Consider the following 16893-nt stretch of genomic DNA (forward strand, 5'->3'; position numbering starts at 1 on the left):
TTTCATAGTATTCCCTGATAATTGTTTGTATCTCTGAGGGATTGGTTGTAATAATTCCATTTTCATTCATGATTTTATCTATTTGGGTCATCTCCCTTTTCTTTTTGAGAAGCCTGGCTAGAGGTTTATCAATTTTGTTTATTTTTTCAAAAAACCAACTCTTGGTTTTGTTGATCTGCTCTACAGTTTTTTTAGATTCTATATTGTTTATTTCTGCTCTGATCTTTATTATTTCTCTTCTTCTGCTGGGTTTAGGCTGCCTTTGCTGTTCTGCTTCTATTTCCTTTAGGTGTGCTGTTAAATTTTGTATTTGGGATTTTTCTTGTTTCTTGAGATAGGCCTGGATTGCAATGTATTTTCCTCTCAGGACTGCCTTTGCTGAGTCCCAAAGCATTTGGATTGTTGTATTTTCATTTTCGTTTGTTTCCATATATTTTTTAATTTCTTCTCTAATTGCCTGGTTGACCCACTCATTCTTTAGTAGGGTGTTCCTTAACCTCCATGCTTTTGGAGGTTTTCCAGACGTTTTCCTGTGGTTGATTTCAAGCTTCATAGCATTGTGGTCTGAAAGTATGCATGGTATAATTTCAATTCTTGTATAATTATGAAGGGCTGTTTTGTGACCCAGTATATGATCCTTCTTGGAGAATGTTCCATATGCACTCAAGAAAGTATATTCTGTTGCTTTGGGATGCAGAGTTCCCTGTCTGTGTAGCGTGCACCGCCTCGCCTCCCTTCCTACCCTCTTCCGTGGGCCTCTCGTCTGCACTTGCCTCCAGAGACTCCATTCTGCTAATCCTCTGGTGGTGTTCCGGGTTATTTAGGCAGGTGTAGGTGGAATCTAAGTGATCAGCAGGACGAGCAGTGAGCCCAGTGTCCTCCTATGCCGCCATCTTCCCTAAACATCCTATGTGTTTACTTTTATATTCTGGGAAACTGATCAATAGATCCTTGCCACAGATCCTAAGGGTCAAAAAAAAAAATGCAAAACAGATTAACCAATTGTTTTCCAAAATCTGTTTCACATTGTAATTACCTGGGGATTTGTTAAAAAATACTTATTACCAGCTCTCACTGCATAACATGTAACTTCATTTGTATGGAGTTGATCTGGGCTTTACAATATTTTTTATGTCTCCAGGTGATTCTAATGTGCAGCAAAGTTTGAAAACCACTAGACTTTGATTTTATCTCTCATTTGCTTTATAGTGCACATGCACCCATCTTTTCTCTGAGAGCTGGATAATACTGTCTGATTTTATACCCATTGTTTTCTCTTGAGATAGGGGAACCCAATCCATTTAAGTGTTTACCACTGTCTCTATAACTTGCACATAGAACTAGCAGAATCCTTCAACAGTTGTGGTACCCACTCCAACCCAAGGGATTTCTTAATGCTTTCAGAAGGAAGTGTTTTCTGGACTTCTGTAAGGTTGGGGTAGCAGGTTGATCCTAAGAGGCTACCATTTCAGTAGCCTGTTGGTTCCTTTCTCAATCCTATTCTTTTGAAGTGGTTGTTTCAACCTCATTGATTATTAACATTTGCTTAGTCCAAGCATTGACCAGCAATCTAACCACTGTTAAGAATAACACCAGTCAGAGGGGCGCCTGGGTGGCGCAGTCGGTTAAGCGTCCGACTTCAGCCAGGTCACGATCTCGCGGTCCATGAGTTCGAGCCCCGCGTCAGACTCTGGGCTGATGGCTCAGAGCCTGGAGCCTGTTTCCGATTCTGTGTCTTCCTCTCTCTCTGCCCCTCCCCTGTTCATGCTCTGTCTCTCTCTGTCCCAAAAATAAATAAACGTTGAAAAAAAAATTAAAAATTAAAAAAAAAAGAATAACACCAGTCAGGTGCTGAGGATAACATATTAAAACCCAAATCCTTGGTGAGCACATCCCTGTTAATGAAGTCAATGTGACCAAGTCATGCATAATGAGTGATGATGATACCTGATCATGTATCTCTTCTTCCTTATAGTCCGACTCTTTTTTCCTGTACTCCACAATACTCTCCAACTTCCTACAGATACAATGCTTAGATCTGAGAACATTTTGATGAAAGATCCATCTTTTTTCACACAAGTCAGTGTCTGTTTGAACTAAATAATATTATGAGTCTACATATAGACCTGGAGACAATATTCTAGAAAGAGATTATCCTGAGGAGAATTGGCATTAGCTTATGAGGTAGCTTTCTCTGAGTAATCTATGGAATGGCTTTTATACAAAGGACAGATCATTTCTGGGAAAGGAAAGGGCTGCCTTGTCCAAGAGGAGCTCAAGGGAATTTGGAAGTTCAAAACTGTTAGGCTCTTCCATGTATGCTCAAACATCCCTAGCCTATATCTCAAGATCTGTTACTTTTTCAGTAGTGACCCTAAGCACGTTTACATAATTGGTACTGAAAGTTTGCCACCCCTACAATCCAACCTAAACATCTTCAGCCATATTTGCTCTTCTATCACTGGAAATAAGATAGTCCTTCAAAGGTTCATACAGGCTCTATGTTTCTACAAATATGTTCCTACTTTAAGATTGTAGATTATAGTTATTTTCCCTATATAGATTCTGTAGAGCTATAGAAAATAACAAATTAACTCCACAATCTTTATAATCACTACTGTTGGTACTTGTTGTTCTTGAGATAAATATAGTGAGTTAGAGGTCAGTGTGCCTAGAAGCACAGAAAAAAGTATATACATAAGAGGCATGGATAGCAATGTTATGGCCGTGGTGTAATTATATCAGTGTTATATCATAAAATCTTTCAGTGACTGAGGAAATAATTCAACTTTCAGGAGTGAGGACAGCAAGCCTCAGAAAATCAGGTAGGGTTTAAATATAGACTCCTTTCCTAGTAGGATAAGTGGAATATAATCAAGAACTCATTAGGCACTTGAAAGTACAAATAACACTGGAGCTTAGCAATAGACATTTGTAATTTAAAAAAGGAACAGTCCAAAATTGGCATTTGAGCAAATTTTAGAGAGGGTACAGACATAATTGATAGAGAGTATCCAGTCCACCTTTGGTCATCTTGTTTTCTCCTCTCTCACTTTCATGACTTTGAGGTCAACCTTATCTAACCTCATTAAAGAGGAATATAAAATGTACTCATAATTTTAGATGTATTCCCTCATTTAGTCATTTTATCTCTACAAAGACAGATCTGCATTTACCCTTAAGTATCATTGCTTTTGGCAAGTATCTGGAAGGATAAAACTCAAATACTGAATATGAAAAACTGCTTTTTTCCCTACCACATAGTAATGGGTTGTATACTTACAGATGTTGGAGAAAGATGTAATTCTTCTGCAGTATCAATTCTCATAATCAAGTAGGAAAAAAATAGGTCCACATGATACAAATTCAATGATAAGCAACATATAGCAGCATTATTTATAATAGTTAAGGTATGGAAGCAGCCCAAGTATCCATTGATGGATGAATGGATAAAGAAGATGTGGTGTGTGTGCATACACACACACACACACACACACACACACACATACACACACAACAGAATATTATTCAGCCATAAAAATAATGAAATCTTGCCATTTGCAATGGCCTGGATGGAGCTACAGCATATAATACTAAGCAAAATGAATCAGAGAAAGACAAATACCATATGATTTCACTCATATGTGGAATTTAAGAAACAAAACAAATGAATAAAGGGAAAAAAATGAGAGAGAGAGACAAACCAAGAAACAGACTCTTCACTATAGAGAATAAACTGATGGTCACCAGAAGGGAGGTGGGTTGGGGGATGGGTTAAATAGGTGATGAGGGTTAAGGGGTGCACTTGTCCTGATGAGCACAGCATGATGTATGGAAGTGTTGAATTACTATATTTATACTGAAACTAATATAGCATTGCATGTTAACTGGAATAAAAATTTTTAAAAAATGATAAGCAACAAAGACAAATTCCTTGCTTTTGAAGTTCATTCTCCTCACAGAATTACTAAATGTATTTCAATATACCATGTTCTTGCTTAATTTCCTAATATTCATTTTATCCCCAGTGATTGATCTAAGCTCATCCTGTCACAACTACTTTATTAGGAATTATTGACATATGACCCAACCAAGTTTGACACATGATACAACCCTGACCAATGAGGAGAAATATAGGGGCTTCTGAGAAAGGTTTACATGCTAATGAAATGGAGAGGTGAAAAAAATACACTCGTTTTCCTCAGATCAACACTGATGAATAAAAATGTTAACCTTAGAATTTCTGTGACCATCTCACTCCCAACCAACTAAAATGTCAACACACAAAGTATAAGACTGGGAGGAGTGCTGAGATGTGGTAACAGTGTACCAGAAGACCCTGCCTAGAATGCCATCAACTGTCATCTGTTTTATATTTAATTCCTTATTGCTTAAGTGAATTTTAGACAGAATTTTCTGCTACCAGCAAATGTAGCCACAAACCAACCGTGTCCTGAGATTGTTTCACGGATATATGTGACCACAAATAATTCCACGTTACTAACTGTTCTCAAAGATCATAGAGGGGTACCTGTACTTCATCTTTGCAACACTTTTACTACATATTCTATAACCCCTGTCACTAAAGAATATTATCTTGCTTTTTGTATGGACTATATATATCTACTACACAGTCTATGCTGCAAAATCCCCAACAAAATGTTTCCTCATCATGTGCAGTTACTTGGGAAAACGTGGACCATTCTGTCTTTTGACAACTTCTTTATTTGGAGAATACACCAATTCCACCATGTAGCATTTCCTATCATCTCTTAAGAAAATGGAGGTACAAAGGGGAGATTAGAAGACAAGGATATAGTGTGCTATGACAGAGTCAGGAATATAGTTGAGAGATGAGCAGAAGAGTTAAGTATGTAAGCAACAATAAAAAACATGTCCATATATATGTTAAATAGGTAAATAACATTTTCTAAAATAAAAAATTGCCAGGAATTCTAAAGTCTGCACTGGGAAAAAATAAAATTCCAAGTCTCAGAGTTACTGTTTGTTGTGTTAATCACAATACATTAACTTCTTTTAAAATATCTCCTAAAACTGTCAATGGAAGTTACTTTAATGATAGAAAAAGCTGTTATTATTTTATAGGTCTTACTATTTTATATTTCACTACCATCTGTGTTTATAGCTTTGTAAAGTGATTAAAAGTTGAGTGGCTATCATTTGCCCTTAGTCTATGATTGAATTACTCTGGAAATCATCGCAGTATTATATGGATTAAGGCTATGATTCAATTCATAATATTCTAACATAAGTAGTAAACAGAAACGAGTTTTTATAATGTCAAATATATAATAAAAGAAGCTATTTTGCTTCTTTTATGGTTTCATTTTATTTCCATCACATTGAAATGGCTAATCGTGCCTTTTCTATTAATAAAATTCATTTTGAAGACATTTTGCAATCTGTTAAGTAGACAGCATAAACTTGTTCAAGACCATTTGCTTTTAGTTTTGTTTATAGTGAAGGTAAAAAAATATTAACTTCAAGGAAGCCCTAAAAATAATACTCATTGCTTAAACAGTATAAGAATAATTTTCTAGTAAAGACAGACATATTGAACATTCTGTAAATGATTCTTTATAAAATGCAATTGGGAACACACTCATAATAGACATGTAGACATTACAAGGGATGCTATTACAGTGGATGGTATTTTACTAGTTGAATTTTGTGTTTCCTCCAACTTTTTTGTTTCTCTATCACTTTATTAAACTCAGAATTATGTTGTCTTCCTTTAAAACCAGCCATTTTTTAGTTTCTATACTTTGGATGCTGGATACTCTTAGAATAACATTTAATTGAGATATTTAAGATTCACTTTTTGAGAGTAAAAAACTGGATAAAAGGAATCTTGGATTTTGTCTCTAGCTTCTGTTGGGTAAATGACAACTATTGTGTAAATATTTATTAAAACTGCACACACACACACACACACACACCAAACACAACAAGAAACATTTCCTCAAATAATATATAGCCATTTTGTGACTGGAACAGCCAGGTAGAATAGTAAGTGTTATGAGAGACACACAGGCAGAAGACCAATCCTCATGCAGATGGAGTCAGGGAAAGATTTTTTGAAGACATGACTCTGAAGATGAAACAAGGAGGATATATTATAAGTAATCAGAAAAAAATCGCAGGCTATTTGCAGCATAGGGAATGATAGATACAAATTTTATAGATCTGTAAGAATTTAAATCTTGATGGGGCACCGGGGTGGCTCAGTCAGTTAAGCATCTAACTTTGGCATAGGTCATGATCTTACGGTTTGTGGGTTCAAGCCTTGCATCGGGCTCTGTGCTGACAGCTCAGAGCCTGGAGCCTGCTTCAGATTCTATGTCTCCCTCTCTCTCTACCCCTCCCCTGCTCAAGCTCTGTCTCTCTGTCTCTCTCAAAAAATAAACATTAAAAAATTTAAAAAAAAGAATTTGAATCTTGATGTAGACTAGACAGCAAGGGGAAGGAATGAAATATAGAGGTAGACTAAAATATGCCATGGAAGCTTTTGATGTCTTAATAATGTCATTACTTTTTCCAGTGCATTTTGGGAGTATTGGAAGGATATAAAAGAGTGAAATGATCTGTAGAGATTTGTGTTTTAGAATATTCGTGTGGATAAAATTATGTAGGTAAATTGGAAAGGATTAAATAAAATTCCTACTTTAGGCAATATTCTGAGAAATAAGATGCAATCGAGGGTTATGACACTGGCAATAAGAGGATGGATTAGAGCAAAATTAAGTACACAGGGCATAAAGATTGATTCTATGAGAGAGAGAGGTGGGAATTAGGGAGGGTTGATAAAATTAAAATGGTAACAAGTTTTGAGAGTAGGGATAATGGATATGTGATGATAGTGTTCTTTTAGGTAAGTTTTAAGTAAATTTCAGAACACTTTAAAGACCAATGTAAAAAACAGAAAAACTTCTGTAACTTTTACAGCCTTAGTAAATAAATTATACCCTGAAATATTAGGAAGATTTTTTTTAGTGTTTCTTTATTTTTGAGACAGAGAGACAGAGTGTGAGTGGAGGAGGGGTAGAGAGGAGACACAGAATCCTAAGCAGGCTCCCGGCTCTGAGCTGTCAGCACAGAGCCCAATGTGGGCCTTGAACTCACAAACTGTGAGATCATGACCTGAGCTGAAGTTGGATGTTCAAGAGCCACCCAAGTGCCCCAGGAAGATATTTGACTCAATTATTCACACATAATATAGTCAATGAAATACAAGTTAACATTCAAAAAGAGTCCCTCAAAATTGAACATTCGATATTGTCTAATTAAGCAAAGCTTGATGTGGAATCTGCATCTCTGAAACCTGGTATTTCCCTGAGCATCTATCAGTTAATACTAATAAAAATCCGTATGTGTTAAGTACACATTATTTTCTGTATTTGAAGCCAGTTTGGTTACAATGGAGTCTTGCATTTCTGTTACTTGGAAGAAGCTGTTAACTTTTAGGGCACCTGGGTGGCTCAGTTGATTAAGTGTCGGACTCTTGATTTCAGTTCAGGTCATGATCTCGCAATTCGTGGGATCAAGCCCCACGTTGGGGGGGGGGTGGTCTATGCTAAGAGTGTAGATCCTGCTTGGGAGTCTCTCTCTCCCCCCCTCTCCGTCCCTCCCATGCTCACACACTTGCTCTCTCTCTCTCTCTCTCTCAAAAAAATGAATAAGGTGTGTTTTTTGTTTTGTTTTTTTTTAAGAAATTGTTAGTCTTCCATAGGCCATCATGGCACTCTCTTTGTCTCTTTGCCATGGGATGCTATCTGCCATAGACAGTGTACTACCTTTACAGGTTTAGCACCTGGAAAGCAGTTTTCATAATTAATCCACCACTGCTTTCTACTTTCTCTTTGATGTTGCTGTAAAAGTAATAGCTTTTAGCTAAAGCATTTCTTATCTGACTTTTGGAGCTAGAGTAAAAGACACCAATTTTAAGAGGAATAAAAGAGGGAAAGAGTGTGTGAATTGTGGGTGTGTGTGCAGAGTGGACCTATGTAAGGTGCTTATCCATTGGCTTTCCTCTTTTAAACAAATTTCAAAGGCCTTTCATGTCCATTATCGCTGCTGGATGTCTTTCAGTGGGCTGATTACAACAATGGTACAAATTTTTCAACCCTCCTTGTAGTTACACATTTTGCCCTAAGAGTTTGTGGTTCCTTACATTACAGGCTGGAGTTTATTTCCCTCATCCTTGAATCTGGGCTGTGACTCGTTTTGGCCAGCAGATTGTGGCAGAAATGACTCTGCACTAGTTCAGGGACTACGACTTAAGAATCTTTGCACATGTTTATTCTCTCTCTCTTGCTCTTCTGCCTTTGCTATGAGGATGAGCCTGGATTAGCCTGCTGGAGGATGAGAGCACAAGCAGGGGAGCTGATCTGACACAGTTAATGGAAGACTAATTCCAAATATGCGAATGATTCCAGACAAAATTAGCTCAGTTCCGTATCTGTCTCCTAGCTAACTACAGATGCATGAGGAAGCCCAGATAAGACCAGGAGACCTGCCAGCTGTGGCATTGACTTGTAAACAATAAAGCAAAGACATCATGTGAAGCTACCAAGTTTTGAGGTGGTTTGTAATGTAGCAGTAGTTGACTGATAAAAATTCTTTATAGACCATATCTGTAGAGGTATGATCTTACCACCTTCACAGAGAGATTATTACTGTGACTTATAGGCTGGTTGTATCCTAAACAGTGTTTCAGATTCCATGAGTTATAACTTCTTGGTTTATTTGGCTGCTCCTTATTATAGCCCTCATAATGAACTCAAATTTTTCTGCTGATGAATTATGTTACCTATCCAAGCCAATTTATGAATTCTGTGATGATAATGTCCCTTGCTTTCACTCTTAATGGGACAATATTAAATTATTTACATATATTTATTTTAATTATAATCTTTAATTTTATGCTATTGAGAAAAAGAGAGGAATGTCCTTTTGCCAAAATGTTCTTTGAATAACAGACTCCTGCGTCGCTTTTATCCATTATTAATGTTCTTTAACCAAATAAACTCAGATATTTTTCTTCTGAAAAACAATATTTCCAAACTCTCTTCTAGTCTTCCTTTCTGTTTTAGGATATTAAGAAGGAAAAATATCCAACAGAATATCAATGTATCCATATCCTGTTGGAACTTTAATCTGTTTTTCTCAATAGAGCAATTCCCTTTGTGAACTAAATAACACTTAATTTTAATTTAATACAATGTTTTCTTATTTCAGAAACTGTGATGTGTGTGTATGTATGTCTTCCAAAATATACCTAACCACATAATATAATTAATACTTTTTACTTAAATTATCTTTTAAGGTGTTTTCTCTATATTTAGCAACACATCTCTACTGTTTAAAAATACTTCCTGACCATTTTATTCTATTTTTTCTTAATTTTATCAAAGGACTAGCAATTAATAGTCATTAACTGATATAAACCATGAATCTTTTCCTTATAGAATGAAAAACTTACCTTACAATTTTTCTTATTTAATTTCACTAACCAAGTTAGAGTTTTTTTAACTACCAAGTAGACATGGTCAAGCTGAATTCAAGGAGGGTAGAAGCAATTTTTTGATGTGTGTGGATGGGTGGGTGGGGGACGAGAGGGCGAGAATGATAAAAATGTCTAAAAGATCATACCGACAAGGAAAAAATAGCATACTGCGGTAATTACCATGAGGGAAAGGATCCAAACTGTTGGCTCCAGACGTGAATCTTATCTGAGGAAGTATTTTGTTTGGCACACACAGTCTTTAAAACCAACCTGAATTAATTGCCACATTTAAAAATTGGGGAATTTCTCAAAAATAATTTTAAGAATCCATCTTCCCTTGAAAAATTAGAAAGCAGATCCACACTGGGCCTATGTGCTTGAATGGCAAAAGTCTGTAGCAGCTGCCTGTTCTGATGGAGAATGAACCTTCCAAATCCATCAATGTCAATTGTTCTATCACTTATAGCATTTGGCTAAGACCAAGCCCCACCCCCCAAAAAAACCCACAGAAAAACATAAATTTTTTTAAACTGTGCTGTTTTTACTCTTTTGGGAAACAAGGGAGAAAAAGGTAGCAACCATTTATCTGGCTTGCTTAACCCATTTGCTTGCCCGGCTCCTTTAGGCCTTTAAGTTTCAATCCATAATTTGAAGTTTTTGTGAAGATTGAGATAGTCAACACTCTTAGTTACAAGTGGCAGAAACCAACTCATATTTCCATAAGCAAACAAAAATAGGCAGTTACCTGTTCACATTACTTGTTCCAGGGGAACAAAATAATGTTATCAGAAATCCATTTCTTTTGTTTTTCATTTTCTGATACCATTGTGTTCTCTCTGGGCCACATTCTCGGGCTGATTTTAGCAGTGAGATGACAAAAGCCACTGGTCCCTCCATGCTTACAAAATTTTCAATGTCCATAATTCTAGATAAAGGGAGAATATCCCAGCAATTCTAATGTAACATTTTGGTGGCTTTTATTGGCCTGTGTAAGGTCACATGCCTAAGCCAAGCAATCACTGTTGGTAAGGGAGGTGTGGTAGTCTCATAGACCAGGTCCAGGTTCTAGGTCATCTGCTCATCTCTGACAGGAGCAAAAAAAGTTAGCTTGATCTAAAACTCCTGGTACTACATGGCAACGAGAAAGAATGAAATATGGCCCTTTGTAGCAACGTGGATGGAACTGGAGAGTGTTATGCTAAGTGAAATAAACCATACAGAGAAAGACAGATACCATATGTTTTCACTCTTATGTGGATCCTGAGAAACTTACCAGAAGACCACGGGGGGAGGGGAAGGAAAAAAAAAAGAGGTTAGAGTGGGAGAGAGCCAAAGCATAAGAGACTCTTAAAAACTGAGAACAAACTGAGGGTTGATGGGGGGTGGGAGGCAGAGGATGGTGGGCGATGGGTATTGAGGATGGGTATTGCTCACCTTTTGGGATGAGCACTGGGTGTTGTATGGAAACCAATTTGACAATAAATTTCATATATTGAAATAAAGAAAATAAATAAATAAATAAAACTCCTGGAATAATATGCCCATGGTAAAGAAGAATTCTGTTAACAGAATAAAGGAAAAAGAGATTTAGGTCAGTCAAAATGACAGTTGTCCAAGATAATCACAAATTAAGTTATAACACTAAGGAGCTATTTAGTTACACAGGAATGCATATTTGAGTTAGTAAATGAGTTGATAAAATAAAAATGTTACATATAGTACCCCCCAAATCTATGAAGTATGTACAAACATCTATCTTGATAAACATGGGCCACTGAAAAATATAGAGAATAAGAGATGTTAACAAGGAAGTTAAGTAAGACATACTGTAAAAGAAAAAAAATATATAACAGGAACCAGAGATTATAGTTATGACTACTAGCGGTGTTGCCTTAATATGTCATTTATCGTTTTCTTAAGTTTCACATCTTCCAAAATTGTGAAATATATACAGATAGAAATATACAAATATACATACATACTTTAAAGGAAAACAATAAAGTAAGCACCCCTGTTACCACTACTTAACAATGAAAATACTGCCATCCACATAGGACTCCCTGAGATGAACTTCTTTTATTGTATCTCTTTTCTCCCAGAAAAAGCACTACCATGAATTTTGTATTACTTCAATTTCTGATTTTCTTTTTTTCACCACATGTATATTTATTCCTGAAAAAAAGTCACTTAGTTTTGCCTTTTCAAAAAAATGTATAACTAGAATCATAGTGTAGGTTTATTTCAATGATTTATTTTGTTCAACATTATATATGTAAGATTCATTAATGATAGACATAGCTGTGAAAGGATTAATAGAAAATTCATACTGTAATTTTTTCCTCAATAATTGAATTTTTATTTATTATAAGCAAAAGGCTTTATTTTTGCTAGTGCCTTTACTTACATCTTATTTTCTCAGTAAATCTTATAGCAACTCCAATTCTTTTAGGTTAGTATTTTCTTGGCTCATCTCCAAACTTTATTTCTCTATTGACTTTTAAATTGAGTCTGAAAAATCTTTGGTCTTTAGCTAGAGAATTTAGGCTACTTATATTTATATTGATTTCTGATGTAATTTGATTTGTTTTTACATATTGTTTTCCTGCTGATTCTAGTATTCTTTTTCCTCTTTTTGGCCTTTTTTCTGCAATTAATTTTGTCTTATGATACATTTTTCCTGCTACTAGTTGTGAAATATTTTTTTAATGCTATAGGGGTTACCATGGAAATTATAATATGTATATTTTCAGTATTCTAAATTTAATCAATATTTTTTCTTTCAAGACAATGTAAGACCCACAGAATAATTTACCCTTCTCTTGACAAATTATTCCTGTGCTAAATTATAATTCTACATATTTAACCCCATTAAACATTATATTATCTGTTTGTTTCAGTATTTGTTTAAATTTAGCCATGTATTTATCACTTCCGGTGCTTTCTTTCTTTATTTCCAACCCATTTGTCTGGGACTTCTTTTTTTGCATACAGTATATCCTGTAGAATTTAGTGCAATTTTGCCTGTGATAAATTCTCATAGTTTTGTCTGAAAGTATCTTTACTTTGCCTTTATTCTTGAAATAAGTTTTGTCTTCATAGAATTTCAAAGGCTCTCCTTTATTTATTTTCCATCCATTAAAGTTATCATTCTACTGCTTTTGGGCTTCTATTGCTATTGAGAAAGGAGCTGTCCATCAAACTACCACTATTTTGAAGCATATATTTTTCCTCTATATATTTTTTTCTGTTTGCCATTGGTTTTCCAAAATTTCACTATGATACATCTAGGTGTGAAAGTCTTTTGTTTATCCTATGTTGGATTGTTTGGACTTAGTATACATTATCAGTTTAGTATGTTCTCAGACTTTATATCTTTATATATGCATCTAACCCCTTCTCTTTCTCCCGTCCTCCTGGAGCTCTGATTAGACATGTTTTATTTAATTCCATCTTTTATTTCTTTGTCTCTCTACATATTGACTAGTTTTTTCTGACTTGTTTTCTTCATCTGTGTCTAATCCATTGAGTTTTCAAATTTATTATGCTTCCAGAAATTTTTATCTGTTGTTTTTCTATATTTAAAAACTTATAGTTTTCCAGTACCTACAGATAATTGTCAATCTTGTTTTTTAATTTCTTTAAACATTTTAATATCTTTGTCAATTTATAATCTGGAATTGAAAATTTCAACTCATTGTGAGTCACTTTCTGCATTCTGTTGTATAGTTGGTTCTTTAGTATGCTGGTCAGTTTATTTTGATTGGGAGTTTTTTCTCTGCTTGGAAAATGGTAAGAGTTGTCTATGACTCAAATGAAGTTAAAAACTTTCAGAGAAAATTTATCTTTTGCTTTTGTTAAGTTACTAGGGGCAATTGAAACTCATAATTTTTTTGACTCTTAGGTAATGTGAATTTGAGAAGGCTTAAATGTGGTTTCGGTTTCTGAGGGATAGTTTTTGTCATAATTTGTTAAAGCTATGGTGAAAGCAAGGCAGAGGAGGGTATAAGATCTGCAATAAACTGTACTATATTCACTCTACTATCTTTAATAAAATAATGTATAACCAACCAGAGTTAGTTTTTTCAAGTTGCTTATATCTATTATGAAATTATTCTATAGGACAAGAGATTATCTAATGTAAACATATATCATTCATTTAAATTAAGACTTCCTAACAATGTGTGTGTGTGTGTGTGTGTGTGTACACACACGTATACATTTGATTGGGGTAGGGGTAAAATACCTTATCCAGATAGGTATCTCTAATGGTCCATTAGTCATCTAGCAGATATAAATTCTTCCTTGCTTTCACTTGCATGCCCCTACTCTCTTTCTCAATGCTTTCTCTCCTTTAATACTCTCTCTAAATCTGTCTCCCCAACTCCAAACCCTTGCCCCAAACTCATCACTGTACTATGGGATTCTTAACAAGTTCTCTTCTCAAAGGGAGGTTCTATTCTTGTTGAAAATATGAACCTTCACTCTTGGGAAAGTGAAGAAATCCTTGCAATGGGAACAAGTATCAAAGGGGTGAAGGTTTGGGGTTTATATAGTTAGTAAACCGTAATAAGGTGATACTAACTATGATAAGTGCACATGTTTATTTTTCCTACCCAACTGGCTCTGAGGTTCACCTGTATTTAAATCAGACAACTCTAAAGTGTTGATCCTTCATGTGATTTATGTACATCTGGCTCTGGTACCCCAGCCATCTGGCTCCAGTTTTATGTATATGCAAATTAGGCAACCATGGTAGGGTGATGTTGATTAGATGTGATGTCTTTCCCTGGTGGCAGTCAGCACTTTTGTGTTTATATTGATAGAATATTGTAGTCACAACTGAGACAGCTTTATTACACACACTACATACTTGCAACTCTGCTATTGCCAAATCACTTTTCTTAAAGTCTCTTGGGAATGGAGAGTGGAGGATGGTTTTCTCTTGATTCACTGTTACATCGAGGGTAGCTTTTGGAGTTCTGGCTTTCTTGATGGATGGATATACATGGTCTCCCTATCATGGAAAGGCCCAGAGCTTTGGTTCTGTTTCTATGCCTTATAAGATCAGAAAAACATCAGTACAATATTGTCATCACTGGCAAATGTCTTTAGGGAAAAAGTGAGCTTATGAGCTGTGCTTGACTTTCTGCATAATTCCATACTAAAATTTTGGTCCTTTGAGTCCTTTTAACTTAATCAATTCTTTGAAGCTTTTAAAATTTTTTTTTAATTTTTTTTTTTTTTTGATTTTGCGGAGACAGTGTGAGTGAGGGAGATTGGCAAAGGGGAAAAGAGACAATCTTAAGCAGGCTCCACACCTAGCACAGAGCCTGAAGTGGGGCTCCATCCCACAACCTGGGGATCATAATCTGAACTGAAATAAAGAGTCAGATGCTCAAATTACTGAGTCACCAGGCAACCCTCAAATTAATTTTTTAAATATGTTTTAATTAGCATTTTAATTGCCTTTAGAGGGAGGGTTATTCTGAATAGGAAATGCGATTACCACCAAGGACAGGGTGACAGTTTTTCACATTGTCAATATCTGGGAGTAGAATGGATGGTAGATCTCTGACTCTGCAATTGTGTGGCTCAGTGATTGGGTGGAATCCAAACTTTTGCTATTTTTTCCCTGCTTTTAGTTCCACTAGAGAGAATTCAGAATTTCTTCTTTTGTTCTAAGTATAATAAACAAAAACTCTTGCTTGATAGCTTAGAAATTTCCCATAATCACTTACTGTAAGAATTCCTATACTTCAAAAACTATTTTCTCTAAAAATAAACTTATGTGACAGACTATGGGTGATATTTGGCTAATTAAAATTAACCTCAAAAGTTTGTACCCAAAATGAGAAAAGGTTTGCAGTACTAAATTCAAAATTATATATTTTTTCCTGGTTTTAAATTTTAAATGTACATTATAGTTTCTAATATTTAAGCCACATACAATTCTTCCTTAGAATGAATTATGCATGTTAACTATAGGATTACTTTTTGCTGATTATTAATTGTAGAAGTTTGCATGGTGCATGTGTTCATGTTGTATATTGGGTTGGGGTGGTGAATAAGAACCAACTTCAAATCAAGGTCAGTTGGTACATTTTATGAACATGCCTCTGATATTGAATACATGAGACAGTTTTATATACTAATATGTAATTTTATAATGTTTTTCATTAATATTCTATACCATAATAATATTGCACTCTGTTTGACAGTTTTGCTGTAAAATGGCTCTGTAACAAATAACTTCTGACTTTCAGTGGCTTACGTAACTATGGATTTATTTCTCACTCACATTTTATGTTGGTGCCTGTGGGTTAGATGCTGACTCTTATCAAAGTACAATGTCAGATGTAGGTCCGCTCCAATGTGTCCTCTCATTCAAGACCAGAATGATGTAGCACCCCATCTGGGATGTGATGTTTTCATGGGAAAGTACAGGAACACAAAAGGGGGACAGAAACTTGCCATGCCTCTCACAGCTTTTATTCAAAATACACATTTTGTCACTTCCATCCTTATTCCACTGGCCAAAACAAACTTAAAATCCAAGTGCCACATCATTGGGTTGAAAGGATATTTTTTCCATGAAGAATAGGTGAGTGAAGATTGGCAAACAATAAAATCTATCTTAAGGATACTTTGGTTATGGTTTTTTTTTTAATTGTTGAATATTTCTAACAGAACCAAAATAGTAAATAACATTAAAACCAATATACTTTCAATGACATATTAGGTAAAGGGTTAGTATCTAAAATCTATAAAGAACGCCTCAAACTCAATACCCCAAAAACAAATAATCTGGTGAAGAAATAGGCAAAAGATATGATTAGACACTTTTCCAAAGATGACATCCAGATGGTTATCAGACACATGAAAATATGTTCAACATCACTCATCATCAGGGAAATACAAATAAAAACCACAATGAGATACCATCTCACACGTGTCAGAATGGCTAAAATTAAAAACTCAGGCAACAACAAATGTTGGTGAGGATGCAGACAAAAGGGAATTCTTTTGCACTGCTTGTGGGAATGCAAATTGGTGAAGCCACTCTGGAAACCATATTGGAGGTTCCTGAAAATATTAAAAATAGAACTACTCTATGACCCAGCAATTGCACTACTAGGTATTTATCCAAAGGATACAAAAATGCTGATTCAAAAGGGCACATGAACCCCAGTGTTTATAGTAGCACTATAGACAAGGTCAAATTATGGAAAGAACCCAAATATTCATCGACTGATGAGTGGATAAAGAAGATGTGGTGTGTGTGTGTGTGTGTGTGTGTGTGTGTGTGTGTGTGTTATATATGTACGTACATACATATATACATAATGGAATATTACTCAGCAATCAAA

The sequence above is a fragment of the Herpailurus yagouaroundi genome, unplaced genomic scaffold (genome assembly GCF_014898765.1).
Source record: "Herpailurus yagouaroundi ecotype Mexico unplaced genomic scaffold, PumYag 182, whole genome shotgun sequence".
NCBI lineage: Eukaryota > Metazoa > Chordata > Mammalia > Carnivora > Felidae > Herpailurus > Herpailurus yagouaroundi.